At 37.9% G+C, this 17,375-nt stretch overlaps 1 long non-coding RNA gene across 2 annotated transcripts in view; it reads right to left on the bottom strand.

The window, feature by feature from the left end:
- LOC125130885 (uncharacterized) overlaps positions 1-17,375 on the bottom strand; it is a 544,324-nt gene that overhangs the window by 61,775 nt on the left and 465,174 nt on the right. The gene's annotated exons all lie outside the window — the stretch shown is intronic.

Here is a 17,375-nt window from a genome sequence, read left to right as displayed (position 1 = left end):
TGTGAAAAGTTCGTACCTCTGTTTCTCTCATCTATTTTACTCATGCACACTCTTTTTTTCTTATACACACTCTTATATTGTAGAATCTTCCTTTTCTAAGTTTATGCTTCCTGAGCACTGAAGACTCTGCCAGTTTTATTTATACAAATGACACAAAATTAAAAAGAAAAAGCAAAAAGGAAAAAGGTCAATTTTACCTTTGTTTTTCTCTAATCATGTCTGATTGGTTTTCATAGAAATGTAACGAATTCCTCTAAGCCTCTTAAACATCAAAAAGCCTGAGAACTTTGTCCAGATACTCATGTTGCAACAGAAGAAAGGTTGGGGGAAAAATGTAATTGTAATGTATACATGTAAGGATAACCTGACCCCCTTGCTGTACAGTGGGAAAATAAAATAAAAAAAAAAAAAAGAAAAGTCTATCACAATCAAAAAAAAAAAAAAGCCTACAGTTGCTAAAATTCCCTTTCTGAGATCACAAGAGAGATCTTCCCTCTCCTCATTTAGCTAAAAGTTTATCTACAAAGTCTTCCTTTCAGCAATTGACCTCCTGATTCACAAGGATCACAATCTATTTAGAACAATTATCTGAGTAGTCTCTCTTCTGGAGGCAGGGTCCCAGACCTGCCTTCCCAATCCTACCTTGTGAAGAGAACCCCTATTCTTCATCTGTAAAGAATTGTTTTCATTGTACAGAAACTAACTTTAAAGGTAACTATTTGTTTAGTAGTAAAGACCTGAAATTTCTTTGAAGATTTACAGGGTAGCTCTGATTTTGTTAAGTGATATTTACAATTTGATGGCTTTAGTACCACTCTACTCAGTGTCTAATTTTGTTAATACTACCCATGTCAACCAACATAGAACACTTTCTATGTACCTAGGACTATGATGCCTACAAGAATTATCTCACTGGAATCTGACAACAGCCCTGTGAAGTAGGATCTATTATAATCACCCCCATTTCACAGATAAAGAAAACAAAGTTTAGAACACTTGAGTAACTTGTTCAAGAACACAAAGCAATAAACTCCTGTGTTAAGAGGTGAACTCAAAAGTTCAAACATTTAAAGAAGACAAAACCACGATCCCCAAGTATATATACATAAAGGAGGCCAAAGTTTCTGTGAGGACTTATCAAAGATCCTTAGAAGCAAAGATGCATAAATTCATATAACAGCTCTCCCCTTTTATAACTAGGGGGTATTATAGCTAGGTATACCCCCATTTTGCATATTCCTTGTTACTCTGTTTTTTTTTTTATCTTTATAACTCCTTGAGATTAATACCTCTTGGTGAACTCATAATGATTAAATAAGATAATATCTTTAAAGCATGTGGTACATAAAGGAGGGAATAATAATTGTAGCTACTATTTTGATTATAATGGGCTCCCAATCTTGAGTCAAATTTAAGATTCAGATCTCCTTGAAATGCAGTTTCATCATTTAATAGTTCCATGCCCTTGGATATTTTAAATTTCCTAGGTCTTGGTTTCCTCATCTGAAAAGGTGAGGATAATAATAGTTACCTATTCATAAAAAAAGAAAATTACATAGCAGCCCCTGACACACCATAAGTATTCAGTGCATTGTATTGATTACAACAATGGCTAAACATAATTGTATTGTAGACTTATTCAAAGTTCAATACATATGAGGATCAATGTGAATGAGAACTTGCTTTTTTTTTTTTTTTTTTTAACTGCTGCACTTGGGGCATATGGAAGTTTCCAGACTAAAGGATGAATCAGAGTTGCAACTGCCAGCCACAGCCACAGCAATGTGGGAGCCAAGCCTTACCTGTGACCTTCACCGCTGAGAAACGCTGCCAGATGCTTTAACTCACTGAGTGAGGTCAGGGATCAAAACTGCATCCTCACGGATACTAGTTAGATTCTTAAGCTGTTGAGCCACAACAGGAACTTCTGATTGATTTAGAAGGAAATCCATAATCTTTGAGGAAATCTACTACTTGGGTTTTTCTGCTGGCCCTGCGCCATCAGATTCCTACATGCAGCCCAGTGGAAGAGTAAAGTCCCATGGCAGAGCTCTGCCATATCAAGGCCACTGTGAACCCCCACTCAGAGAACAATCCAACAGGGAAAGTCATTCTTTTCCCTACACTTTGTCATTGAGTAGCAAGGGCCTTGGGCACAGTGTTGACTCAATTCCTCAGGACGGTGAAGGTACACAAGTACTCAAGAATATAGCAGCAGACAAGGACAGTGAAAGAGACTACATTCCTTAGAGAATCATCAATAGCAGAGGAACAGCAGGATATAGGATATAGCAAGGACAAGCTTGGAGATGAGCATATCTAGGGAAATAACTGAGACTTTTCAAAGAACTCTATTATACAGGTGGAGGCAATGAGCCAGAGTAATTTGAATAATGACTAATAAGGTGATATCATTTATATCCATAGGCTGGTGAGGTCTGGAGAAATTCAGGTTACATTATAATAAAAACATGCAATTATTATTATTGTGGTGTAATTGCTTTTGAAGCACAGATTTTGCTCAGAGCTGCTTGCTTAACACTTTGGATTGCCAATTTTCTAGTGGCACAGACCCAACTTTCTAGTGGTTTGAGTTTTGACTTTCTTTTGACATTGCTTAGTGGGTCAACATGAGTAAGCTTTTAGGAAATTGTGAATTTGTTCCTTAAGTACATTTCCCTTTTTAAAATGCTGACGTGTTTTTCCATATGCCTAATTAAAGTTTACATAAACCTTCATGTTTGTGCTTTCCCTTGAATCCTATGGGAATAGTTACTCTTTAAATTGGCATAACATAGGGACAATTAGAAATGGGAGGCCCTTCACTAATAAATTTTTCATTATTCATTAAAACCTAGAAAATATTCCATTCAAGAGGCTACTATCTCAAGTATATATAACTGGCCTATCCATTCAGATTCATACTACAAATGTATCAGAAAGATTAGAGAATAGAATAAACTGGGCTTTTTTTTAATATTTTTTGTTCAGTTTAGGTTTTTTATGTTTAAAGTGCCACCAAGCTGTAGTCATTTTGTTCAGGTCTCATAAATGTAACTAGGGACGAAAGGTTTGTTTTTCGTCGAAAGGCCAACTTACAAAGTAAGTACTGCAGAAGTATATTTTCACTTCAGTTAATTTTTCTGTAAAATAAGTGCTGCCCCCTCAACAAAAACTCATTAGAAAGGTAGATCATCTGTGAACTAATAGTGAGGTTGCTCAAGGAAGTAAAGCATAAGTTTTTAGCAGAAGACAGCAAAATATGAATATCTTCTTTAATTTGACCTCACAAAAGTGATGGCTATTTGGCAACCAATATTTCCATACTTAGATATGCAAAGTATGCCAACAACAGTATCATCTAATCAAAAGATAACTTCTGATGATTTCAAATGCACATATAACATAAAGAAGCACGAACCCTTTGAAAAAAGATAAATTTTTCAATATATCAGCAATTATTTCTAGGCAGAGTCAATGCCATTCTTACTTAATAATAATTTTAATAATAATTTTCTATCAAACACTTGAGTCACTACGCTAAACATTTTACACAGATCGCATTACTTTTCTCAACTTAATTATGGATTATTACATAATTATAGGAAGGTGCTTTTATTGTTCCTATTATACAGAGATGCAAACTGAGGCCTGGAGAAGTGAAATAGCTCAAGGTCAGACAATCAGATTATAGACGCACAAGTCTAACCCATAAAACTTACATTTTACAAGCTTGTTTTTATCCACCATGTTAGGAACAAGACATTGTGATGAGAAAAGAGGGAGAGAGAAGATCTGTCAGACTGAGTTTCTGCCTCAGGTTGGTTATAATTTCATATCAAATACCCGAGAAAACCCTACAGGGCAGTAACATCCCAGGTTCACTGAGTTCATCTCAAGGCTCCCTGCTCCCTATTGCTTCCTACATTGCTTCCTACATACTTGAGCAAGGGAAGTATGAAAGTTTTCAACTCCCTTGACCTCAAAATAGGGGGAAAATATTAAATTTTCGTGGCATCCTGATCATAATTTTATATACCTAGAAACTACCTGTACTAAATCTTGAGATTCAGGAGAATACAATGGGGTTCTGGAGGAAGGAAATAGAGACATCCGTCATAATGGGGGGTCATAAGTGGCAGCAAGGAATTAGCTTAATCTGAGAAAGATAATAAAATGTCTCCTCTTTATGACTCCAAATTCTTACATTTCTGGTAGTATCCAGGGGGTTACAGTACCTGGTGAGAGGAAAGCTAGCAAGTGAAATATCTATTTTCCATTTAATATTAGTGAGACTTGGCATTGACAAAACCATTTTCATAAAGTAGAAAACCGACTTATTTCAGAGGTCTTCCTATTCACATGCTATTTTTCAAGGTGAGTAATAGATTAATTCTCTAGTTTCTGAAGAAATTTTTTATCCGTTTATTTTGACTACCCTTGTATAAGTGACCTGAATTAGAATTACCCATTCTATTACTGATTTTTCCCTCTAAAAATACAGTTGTGCTATAATGTGCAAATTTTCATTGCTTTTTAAAGTGAAATTAAAATTACATAGTTATAAAAAGAACCCCAATTTACAATTTTTGAAAGGAAGTCTTGGACTTCAAAGTATAATTACCTAGAGCTCATTAAAATGCAGGATTATTAACCCAAGAGCTGAAGTTTCTAGCAATAGTGGATCTTTTATAAGAGTAATTATAAGAGTCATAAATATTAAGCATGAAAGTAACACTCTACACTTAAAGGGAAAGTGTACAAAACTTAATGTGAAAAAGAAGACAATAAAGGAACCACCAGATTCTTAAAGAATCAAACTCAAGCCCCACATTTGGTCTCCTTGTTAATGTAAAGTATTATAATAAAATATTCCCCAAAATACTATACATGAAAAAAATCAGTGAATAATATATATTAACTAGTAAGAAAGCTGCTTGGTAACACCTTAAATTATCTTTATCCTGAGCTGTTGTGGAAAAAAATAGCAGGTGGAAATAATATATTTAGTATGATGAAAATTTTGTATAAATATGAAAAGAAAATGATTAGAAAGACATATGCTCAAACATTAACAGCAGTAATCATCAACTGGTAAATTTATGGGTGATATTTCCAGCTTTTTAATAACCTTCAGTAATTTCTCAGCTTTCTAGAATGAATACATATTTCTTGTAGCTCACCTACAACAACTTTCAACAATTACATTTTTTACTTCCAAGATTTCTAGTTCTTTTTCAAAATAATTTATTCTTGTTATATATTTAAAATGATATCCTTGAGGAAGGTTCAAGATGGTGGAGGAATAAGATGTCACATTCACCTTCTTCCACAAACACATCAAAAAAACCACATCTACTTGTAGAGTGATTCACACAGAACATTTACTGAATTCTGACAGAAGACTTAACCCCCCCCCCCAAAAGGGCAAGAAATCCTCCACAAGATGGGAAAAAAAAAAAACAAAAGAAAAAAAAAGAGAGATAGAAGGAATCAGGATGGAACCAACACTCCTGAGAGGGAGCTGTTAGAGAGAAAAGGAACCCACACCCTGGGAAGCCACCTAAATCACAGGGATAGAGGGACCTCAAAGTCACCAAGAAAAGTACAGCAGCTGGACTGAGGAAGGCAAAGCAGAGTGAGAGTAGCACAGACCATCTGCACAACTGCCCCAGATACCACAAACTGACATGCTCAGGCAGGGGCTAGGGGCTGGGACTCAGGCTCCAGAGGTCAGATCCAGGAAGGGAACCAGGGTTGGTTGTGTGGAGACAGCCTGGGGGCTAGACAGCAGTGTGCCATGGGCTTGGAAACAGAATGTTACAACCAAGGGAACCCGGGAGGAGGTCTGGGCCCACAGGAGAAGCAAGCTGCCATTGTTGGGGAGGGTGAGAGAATGAGGGGTAGATCGTCATAGGAATCACTTTCCCTGCACACTGGAGGGATCTCAGAGGGTGGGGCACCTCTGGCTCAGGCTATAGTATCAAGAAGCCACATGGAGTTCCCGTCATGGCGCAATGGATGATGAATCTGACTAGGAACCATGGGGTTATGGGTTCCATCCCTGGCCTTGCTCAGTGGGTTAAGGATCCGACGTTACCGTGAGCTGTGGTGTAGGTTGCAGACGTGGGTCGGATCCCGTGTTGCTGTGGCTCTTGTATGGGCCGGTTGCTACAGCTCAGATTAGACCCCTAGCCTGGGAATCTCCATATGCCGCGGAAGCGGCCCTAGAAAAGGCAAAAAAAAAAAAAAAAAAGCAGCCACTTACTTGGGCTATGGGAGACTGGGGCATCTTGTGCAGGCTGCGGGTGGCCGGGCACCTATTGTGTGGGCTAGGGGAAGCGGGGGACTAAACACAACTCTAAAGCTCTTGTGTACAGATGGCAGGGACAAACCACAGCAGTCATCTCAGAAACCGGGGGAGGCATGGCCCACCACCAATAGGGGTCTGTGAACAGGCTCCACCTGTGGCCCCCGTCACCTGAGAGGTCAGCAAAAGAGAGGGCACTGCAACCAAGCACCACCCACTGTTGCTCTGACTCCCCAAGGAACATACCAGCCCTGCTGCTGCCACTGCCAAATGCTCAAGGCAGCGCACATACATGCCTGCTCACTGTCACTTCCCAGGACTCTGAACCTAGGAGCAGCCTGTGCAACACTTCCGGCATGTGCTAAGTGGGACGGGATGCTTCTTGATGGTCTACAGGTGATGGGGGCAACCACCACAGTTATCTCTAACTGGAAAGGTGGGCATGGCCTGCCACCACTAGGGGTCTGTGAACAGGTACCACTTGTGGCCCCAGTCACCTGAGAGGGCACCAAAGAGGAGAGTATTGCAACCAAACATGACCCACTGTTGCTCTCAATCCCATGGGAACTCACACACCCTGCCACTGTCACTGGCAAATGTTCCAGCCTCTGCCTAAATCTGCCTAAGGCTCATTACCACTTCCCAGGGCCCTGCAACTAGGAGTAGCCTGTACCACCTTCCTGCAGGACTTGCTACCATCAAGTTCCCAGGAACTAGGCACTGACTACTAGCCCTGCTCATTGCCTCTTCCTCCCTGGAAACACATTCAGCACCCTCTCAAAGGGATAACAGCCAGCCCACACTGAAGAAAGAGACAGCAAATATCCAAATATCCATGCCAAAAATAAACAGTAACCCCCCACAAAATACAAAGGGGTGCTCTTGCATAGAGATAGCCGTCTAAGACCACAGTAGTTCAGTTTCCAAAACACAGAGAATAAGAAAAATAAAAGCAAGATGAAGAAGCTCAGGAACCATACCAGTTAAAAGAAGAGAAGAATTCACCTGAAGCAAAAATCAATAAAACAGACCTCTGCAGTCTAATAGACACTGAATTCAAAAAGAAGCTAGTGAAAATACTGGAGGAATTAAGGGTGAATATGAAGGAATTCAGAGCAGATATAAACAGTATTGCAGATTACTTTAGAAAGGAACTAGAAAATACAAGGAGAAGCCAAGAAAAATTAGAACATAAAGTGGGTAAAAGACGGTCTTTTTTCAGCAAGTGGTGCTAGGAAAACTGGACAGCCACATGTAAATCAATGAAACTGAAACACACCTTCACACCAAGCCCAAAAATGGAACAAGACACCATCAAACTCCTAGAAGAGAACATAGGAAAAACATTTTCTGATATCAAACTTACAAATGTTTTCTCAGGTCAGTCTCCCAAGGCAACAGAAATAAAAGCAAAAACAAACCAATGGGACCTAAGCAAACTGACCATCTTTTGCACAACAAGGGAACCATACAAAACAAAAAGACAACCTATGGAATAGGAGAAAATAGTTTCAAATGATGCAAGTGACAATGGCTTAATCTCTAAAATATACAGCAACTTACATAACTGAACAGCAAAAACAAAACAAAACAAAACACAAAAACAAACCAACAATCCAAAGGAAAAATGGGCAAAAGACCTGAATAGATCATTCTCCAAGGAAGATATACAGATGGCCAACAAGCACATGAAAAAATACCCAATGTCAATGATTACTAGAGAAATGCAAATCAAAACTACTATGAGGTACCACCTCACACCACTCAGAATGGCCATCATTAATAAATCCACAAATAACAAATGCTGGAAAGGGTGTGGAGAAAAGGGTACCCTCCTACACTGTTGGCAGGAATGTAAATTGGTACAACCACTATGGAAAACAGTAGGGAGGCACCTCAGAAAACTAAATATAGAACTACCATATGACCTAGCAATCCCAGTCTTGGGCATATATCCAGACAAAACTTTCCTTAAAAAGACATATGCACCCATATGTTCATTGCAGCACTATTCACAGTAGCCAAAACATGGAAACAACCTAAATATCTATCAATGAATGAATGGATTAAGAAGATGTGGTATATACACAATGGAATATTACTCAGCCATCAAAAGAACAAAATAATGCCATTTGCAGCAACATGGATTAAACCGAGAGTCTCATACTGAGTGACGTTAAGTCAGAAAGAGAAAGACAAATACCACATGATATCACTGATATCTTTAATCTAATATATGGCACAAATGACCCTTTCCATAGAAAAGAAACTCATGGATTTGGAAATATATTTGTGGTTGCCAAGGGGGGGGGAGGGAGTGGGATGGACCAGGAGTTTGGATTTAACAGATGCAAACTATGGCAAATGAGATCCTGCTGTGTAGCACAGGGAACTGTACGTAGTCACTTGTGATAGAACATGATGGAAGATAATGTGAGAAAAAGAATATATATTTGCATGACCAGGTCATTTTGCTGTATAGTGGAAATCGACCACTATAAATCAACTATAATGGAAAAAATAAAAATCAAAAAAATGAAATGATAAAATAAAATGATATCCTTTACATATATCTTAATATTAATTAAATTTATTATATTTTGTTGCTGCCTATCTTTATCTCTTTTAAATTATATTCTGCATCTATTTGCCCAACTTGTTTGCAGTGAGGTGGGGGGGCAGTTGAAGCAAACTTGCATAGCAGTGTTTTCCCTGGTTAGTGGGAAAGATAGATGTGCCACTAGGCTAAGTACCTCCTTGGTTGGTCTTCTAGGAATGAAGTTTCCTTTCCTTTCCAGTTCATTGCCAGTCCCCAAGAGAACCCAAAGTCCCTACCTGGAGGTAATATTGTTAATGCTGCCCCTAGATTGCCTCCTGCTTGTTGCTTTGTTGCTTCCGCAAACTCTGCTGTGAAGCATCCTGTTCTGTATCCTCTTTGTTTATTATTCCCCTGGATAGATTATGATGTCTCCCTTCTCCTGGGATTGTTTTAAGTGTATGCTATATATTTAATCACTAGCACAAGCGTCTTTCCTATTTTTCCTAAAGATTTGGACTGAAGAGGCAGAAGACAAATTGTATGTAGTTTGCCATCTTGAAACAGAAAAAGTACACAAAAACCATTTGTAAATGTTATGTTAAAACTATAATTTTGGTAAAGTTAGATTTTTGCTAATTAAAGAAAGTAAGTGCTGCAATAAACACTGGGGTACTGCTATATCTTTGAGATCCTGATTTCTATTCTTTTGTATAAATACTCAGGAGTGGGTGGCTGGATCAAATAGTTCTATTATTAATTTTTTGAGGAACCGCCACACTGTTTTCCATAGCAGCACACCATTTTACATTCCCACCAATCATGTACAGGGGTTCCAATTTCTCCACTTCCTCACCAACATTTTTCTTTTGTTGTTTTTGTAATAGCCATCCTAAACAGGTGTGAGTAACAGCTCACTGTGGTTTTGATTTGCATTTTCCTGCCAATTAGTGACACTGAGCATCATACACCTGTTATTCACCTGTTCATATACTTACTGGCCACTTGTATGTCTTCTCTGGAGAAATGACTATACAAGTTTTTAGCCCTAAATGTTGACCATCAGACGAATGGATAAAGGCAATGTGGAATGGTGGTTATCAGGAGCTGGAGGGAAGGAGGAATAGGAAACTGTTAATCAATGGGTATGTTTCAACTATACAAGCTAAGTTGCAGGGATCTGTTGTACAAATTATGCCTATAGCTCTACTGTACTGCACACTTTAAAATTGTAAAGAGGGTAAATCTTATATTAAGTATTCTTACTATAATGAAATAAAATTTTAAAGTGAAAAATACAGAAAAGATGAAAATCTAAGTTAACTGATGACTAAGGCATCCATTTAGAAGATGTGGCAAAGTACCAGTACTAACTGGTCCTGAGTTTTGCTTTTTAATGATGTTCTAATAGTATGATTTTTTTGCTTTTGAGAATTTCCTTTAATGTATTTTGGTAAATAAAAGGATATTCCTAGATTCTTCACCTAAAGATTGACTTTTCAAGTATAAATTTCTTAAGGAACAAGAATGTCATAGTCAAATAATGAAGTAATTAAATAATTTTAAACTATTAAGAATTCTAAGTGTATATCAGGGTTGCCAATGACTTGAAGCAATAATATAACTTGTGAAAATCTGCTTATTAATCAGGTCTATTTGGGGACATGTCACAAAGGCTGTCATCAGTATGTAATAAACAAAAACATCAGGCAGTGTTTTGGAACAGACCCCTTGAAAATGTTATTAACAATATAGTTTCACTTCAGTTCTCTTAGAAGGCTCTTAAAAATCAGAATGTTCACTCTTTTAATTCTGAATTAATCTTTATGACTTGGAATACAGCTGATTAATATGTTTACTATAAACTTTTACTTTTTTTTTTTTTTTTTTGCTTTTTAGGGCCACACCCATGACATATGGAAGTTTCCAGGCTAGGGGTCAAATCGGACTACAGCTGCCAGCCTACGCCAGAACCATAGCAATGCCAGATCCAAGCTGTTTCTGCAACCTACACCATAGCTCACAGCAACACTGGATCCTTAACCCAATAAGCAGGGCCAGGGATGGAACCTGTATCCTCATGAGCACTAGTTGGATTCATTTCCGCTGTGGCACAATGGGAACTCCACTTTCTTCTTTTCTTAAATAAAAGATGAGAATCAGATGAAAATAATAACCATAAAAAGGAAAAAGCCGAAATGGTAATTCTCTTAGCTCATGAGTTTGAAATTTTCAGATTGAATTTTATCCTTTAGAGGCTCAAGGTCTATTTACAGCCAACAAAATGAGACTTCCTGGTTCTGTACAAAGAAGAAAGCCTCAAATTCTTTTGAACACCACGCATGTCTTTAGAAATTGCATTCGACAATTTAAGGGTAAAGGAACCATAATCAGGCAGCTTAGATTTCTTTTTAAATACAAAGGGGTTAGAATTTGAATGTACAGAGGCTTGACACAAAATACCTTTGGTTTTTCCTTAAACATTTAAGAAAAAAGAAAAGAGCTGAAATTATTTGCTAAGCTCCAAATATGGTTTGTTTCTTCAATATGTAAAAGTTACAGCATTAACTTTTCCTAAAACCACTTCCAGTAGTTAACTATAGGTCAATCACAACAAAGAATTTCTTAAATGGAATAAAAAAATAAAGAAGGAGAAATATAAGAATTGCAGCATATTGGGGCTGACTAACCTTTGGCTGGTTCTAATTTAAGACCAGAATGGCCATCATTAGTAAATCCACAAATAACAAGTGCTGGAGGGGTTGTGGAGAAAAGGGAACCCTCCTGCACTGCTGGTGGGAATGTAAGCTGGTATAATCACTATGGAGAACAGTATGGAGGTACCTTAGAAATCTATACATAGAACTACCATATGATCCAACAATCCCAGGCTTGGGCATATATCCAGACAAAACTTTCCTTAAAAAAGACACATGCACCTGCATGTTCATTGCAGCTCTATTCACAATAGCCAAGACATGGAAACAACCCAAATGTCCATCAGCAGATGATTGGATTAGGAAGATGTGGTATACATACACAATGGAATACTACTCAGCCATAAAAAAGAACAAAATAATGCCATTTGCAGCAACATGGATGGAACTAGAGACTCTCATACTGAGTGAAATAAGTCAGAAAGAGAAAGACAAATACCATATGCTATCCCTCATATCTGGTATCTAATATACAGCACAAATGAACCTTTCCACAGAAGAGAAAATCACAGACTTGGAGAATAGACTTGTGGTTGCCTGGGGGGAGAGGGAGGGAGTGGGAAGGATTGGAAGCTTGGGGTTGATGGATGTAAACTATTGCTCATGGAATGGATTTACAATGAGATCCTGCTGTGTAGCGCTGAAAATTAAATCTAGATACTTACAACACAGCATGACAGTGGGAGACAAAATTATGTATACGTGTATGCGTAACTGGGTCCCCATGCTGTACAGTGGGGGAAAAAAAAGTGTGTTGGGGGAAATAACAATAAAAAATAAACAATAAACAATTTTAAAAAAAAAGACCAGGTCTTCTTGAACTTCTGTACTTACATTTGGGGCAGAACATTAGCAGAGAATTTGTCTCACTCTTTATCATACTGTTTAAGTGGTGGGGTAGGTAAACAGCAAATTTATAGGGAGAGGGCTCCCCAAGGCCATTCATGTTCACTGAAGACAGAAAGGTGACGAAAGTGCATCTGATCCTGGTGCCAACACCTGCATTTGCACTGACAGAGGAGGGGGCAGAAAGTGCTCTATAGTCAGCTTCACATGAGGCAACAGGGCCACAGTCAATAAACAAAAGAAATTATCTCTGCAAATGGTCAATAAACATGAAAAGATAATCAACTGCACTACTAATCATAAAAAATACTGATGTAAAATAATAAAATAGTGTATTTTTCAATCATGTTTACCTCTCAGATTGCCAGAGATTACAAATGTTGATAGAAATCAGTTTGGGAAAGGTGTAGAGAAATAGCATTTTCTCATAATAATTTCTTGTTATAATTTTTCTGGGGAGAGAAAGTTGATAAAATTCAACAAAAGACCCAACAATTCCCCTTCTAGAAATGTATCCTAAAGGTATTCTAATATGTATATAGGAATATTCATTTAATATGCAATACACATGTGTAATTTAGGAAAATTATAGGTAACTTAAAAGCCTGACAAAAGGAGATGGGTTACACGTGTTATGATGTATTCATAAGATAGCCATTAAAAATGATATTGTATCAACTCTCTGTTAAGAAAATAAACTTCTAATTTGTATTTTTAGAAAAGTGATATTGTAGAATACATATTAAAATGGGATAATGTTCATGGTATAATTGCTAAGTGAAACAGAGCAAGCTAAAACACCGCATTAGATGATTACATTAAAATACGTATAAAGAAATTGCTCTCACATTTTTTTGTTCTCTTTCTCTTGGAGTGTTCAAGGACTCAGTACTCTTGACACACCTCTGTACTGGCTTATGGTGACCTAGGTCAGAATCATGGCTCTAACACTGTATTTATGGTAACAACTGCCAAATAAACACCTCTATTCCAGCTCTCTTCCTGTACTTCAAATCTGTCTATCCAAATCTCCAACTGCAGAAACAATGTCTCAAACTTAACTTGCCTAAAACCAAATTCCTGAGCTCTTAGTCCTCATAAAACCTGTTTCTTCCAGAGTCCACCTCATCTCAATTAATGCCAACTTTACACTTTAAGATACGCACCAAGCAAAGTGGAATCATCCTGACTCCTTACTGGCTTTTCCATAACACATGCAATCCACTAGCAAATCCTATCAGCTCTCTTTTAGCAATGTGCCCAAGACCTAACCACTTCTCTTTTCCTCCACCGCCATCACACAGGTCCAAGCAAACATTACAGCTCATCTGGGTTATTAAAATAGCTAAATGTCCTGGTTTAAACTCTCTCCCCTTATTGTCTGTAATTCATGTTTTAACCCTTGCCACTTACTGTCTATTCTCTCAATAGCAACAGGGTGGTCACATTAAAACATAAGTCAAAACGCATGACTTTTTTGCTCAAACTTCTCAGGTGACTTCCTCTCTCATGTCAAATGAAACCCAAGTCATTCCAATAGCCTCCTGGGCCCTACCTGATCTGCCCAACTCATCATTATGATTACCTTTCATCATGTCCTCCTCATTCGCTCTACTCCAGCTACCCTTGCCTTCTTGTCATTTCTTAAACCATAAATATCACTTGTTGTTTCATCTGCCCCAAATGCCCTACCCTGAAATATCCACATGGCTTATTTTCCTGCTTCCTTCGGGTTTTTCTTTAAGTGGCAAAAATTGGGCTTCCCTAGCTGCTGATCTTTTCATTGTCTCCATAGTTCACCTTTCCCAGAATGTCATAGAGTTGAAACCATATAACATGGAGTGTTTTCAGATTAGCTTCTTTCATTTAACAAAATGAATTTAAGTTTCCTCTCTATCTTTTCATGGTTTGATACTGCATATCTCTTAGTGCTAAATAATCTTCCACTGTCTGTACGTACCACAGTTTACTTCTCCATTCACCTGCTAAAGGACAACTTCCAAGTTTTGGCAATTAGTAATAAAGCCACCATTAACACTGATGTGTGGGATTTTACATGGACATCAGTTTTTACCTCATTTAGGCAAATGTCAAGGAGCACAGCTTCTGAATCTTATAAGAGTATGCATAGTTTTGCAGAGAATAGTACACTATTTTCCAAAGTGGCTGTACATGTAACAACTATTTTACGTTGCTTATACCATAGAGAGTACACAGGAATAAACACAGCCTCAATCTATACAACTAAATAGGCTTCTATGTATCTTTCCTTTTTTCAAACATACACTTTAAAATAAATGCAGTCATTGCTAGGATGTCTCATTCCATGTAGTCCATGCCACACCTCAGTTTTTACAGACAGAGTGAAAGCAAATGCTTTGTTCCTAAGTAGCATCCTCTCTTTCTTCACCTTTCAGAGGAAGTGTTGCAAGCAGATGTTCCAGCCTGCCTTGCCTTTGGACCTGTTCTGCTCTGCAGAACCAAGCAGAACTTCTTTGCCAGAAGTTCTCCTAACCTCAAAGAAATCCATCACCCAGGATCCACCCCAGCTGAAAAAGTGTTCAAGGAATTCACACTCTCAGAAACTACAAAGCTTTCAATCCAACAGTCTGTAATCAAAATACTAAGAAGCCAAAGATCCCCAACAGCCAAAAATTCTATCTTTCCCTCTCAGATTTTCCAGCCCCTTCAAAACTTCACTTTCATCACCTTTTCCTTGTCCCTACTAAGGTCTGCCACTGGGTGAGAGGATGGTAGATGGCATCCACCCCACTGCCTACCCACGAGACTCCCCCTACCAATCTGTGTCTGATTTTAATGGGAAAAAAAAAGACTCTTTCGATCATTACTAAGTGTCCTGAAGCACATTTCTTAATCTGCCTAAACCTCAGCTTCCATGTGTGTCAAATAGAGATAAAACTTTCTTCCTTTCAGGTCTATTAAAAAGATGAGAAATGGCCAGAGTTCCCTGGTGGCTCAGTGGGTTAAGGACTTGGCATTGTTGCTGCTGTGGCACAGTTTCAATCCCTGAGCCAGGAACTTCCACATGTTGTGGGTGTGGCCAAAAAAAAATGAGAAATGCTGTGTATTATACATATTAACTATTCAACGAAGCTGCCATAGTTCCCACTCATACCATGTCCACGTCTCAGTTAATTCCCTGTCTGTCTGTTCATACTTTTCCAGACTCTCCAGTCCATGTTAAATCCAAGGCTTTTTCTTGAGAGGGTACATGTGAGAAGACAGGACATTCATTTATGGTTTATGTAAGTAACATCTCTGATGGGATGAGCTCTTCCAATATCTAATTCCTGGCTAAGTAGATAGGGAAAATAAGACTTAGATCTGATGTCACATAGTGAGCATATTCAGCAGCATCAAAATCTGAGGACTTATTTATATTCTAACTTTATAATCAGTAGGAAATATTTCATTGTTATATCAAAGACTGTTAGAGGTGAAAGGGAACTAAAGTGCAGAGAGGGCTGCTACCTCCTGGCCATAGCAATTTCCTCCGTGCCGCTCAGTTATCCTCAGTGCCCTATATTCACTACATTGCTCTGATTCACTATAGTAGAATAATGAACAATTACACTTCTACTTTTCCAGCCACTTAACCCAGATGTGTAGTTAGGGTGTACCGATCTAACCCTGCAGTGACTGGGCAGATACAAGCTGCAGGGCAGGGCCTGAAGGGTCTGAAAATAAGACAGCAGTGCACTTTTACTACCTTCTCTTGATGTCATTGGTGTTACTGCCAGTTCATCTCTGAAATCTCCTCATCAAACTTTTGACAACTGTAATGTTAACCTATTTCTTCTTTGTAATTGATGAAAGGTACCATTTTTAGAGATCATTCTTTCCTTGATTCCCTCCTAGCTATGCGTCTGATGTGTCCCTACTTCTACTTTCTGATAGGTTCATTTATAATTAAGGGAGATAGTTAGAGACTGATCAGCTATTTCCCCCTCAACCCACGAAGCATGAATGACCCAAATCTCTCCAACAAAGAACAGTGTAGTGGGATGGGCAATGTCCAGGACCAAGACAAGGCTTAGAGACTCTGAAATTACTTATTCCTGTCTGTCTGTATTTATATAAGTTATAAACTGAAGCTTAGTTTTTTATTTGGGAACAATAATATAAAATTTATAGGATTACTTATATTATAAACTTTCATAAAAAATAACACCCATAAATCACAACTATTGTCTGTGATTTTTAGTTTATTTAATTCTGACTGAATAAATGAAGATGAGGCATATCATTTCGTAGACAAGGCTAGACACTACCAGGATGGGTTTAAGAACAGCTTTAGACAATTTCTAAAATGTACTGCACAACTGATGTTGCTCCATGAGGAAGTAGGAAGGATTGAATTCTTGGAAAATATGCAGAGATACTGTAAATACTGTGGTCATTACTAATGAAATGTTTGCAGAGGGTAAACATCTTCCTACTGTTAACAAATGAAATCAAACACCATAATGTCAGGAGGTCACCTGGTATTTGAAAGACAAACTAAGTGGTAATTATAAGGAAACCAATTAGAAGATTAACAAACACAAAATGATTTAATGTTGCATAAGTTACTATTTAAAAACTCATACAGTTTTAAATTCAGAAAATAGGAATCTTGGAAATTCTCTAGCCAAATATTCCCTGTGGCCCAGAGTTGGGAAGTGACTTGCCCAAGATCACACAAAAATTCTGAATGAGAATATCTAGATAGTTCCAAGTGATAGCTAGGCTTTTATATTTTAAAACAAATTTGAATCAAAACGGCTGTTATATATATGAAAAGTGATGAATTTTTTCTGTTGTAATCGATAAGCTACTAATTGTTCAGTGTTTATTAAGAGCCATGCATTATAGACAGCATTTTACATACATCATCTCATGTCTTCCTCTCAACACCAGTGAGGCAAGAACTGCTGTATTTCCCATTTAAGCAGTAAGTAAACTG

Source organism: Phacochoerus africanus, chromosome 1 (assembly GCF_016906955.1).
Source record: "Phacochoerus africanus isolate WHEZ1 chromosome 1, ROS_Pafr_v1, whole genome shotgun sequence".
NCBI lineage: Eukaryota > Metazoa > Chordata > Mammalia > Artiodactyla > Suidae > Phacochoerus > Phacochoerus africanus.
Note: the sequence above shows the minus strand (reverse complement) of the source record. Positions and strands in the feature narration are given on the sequence as shown.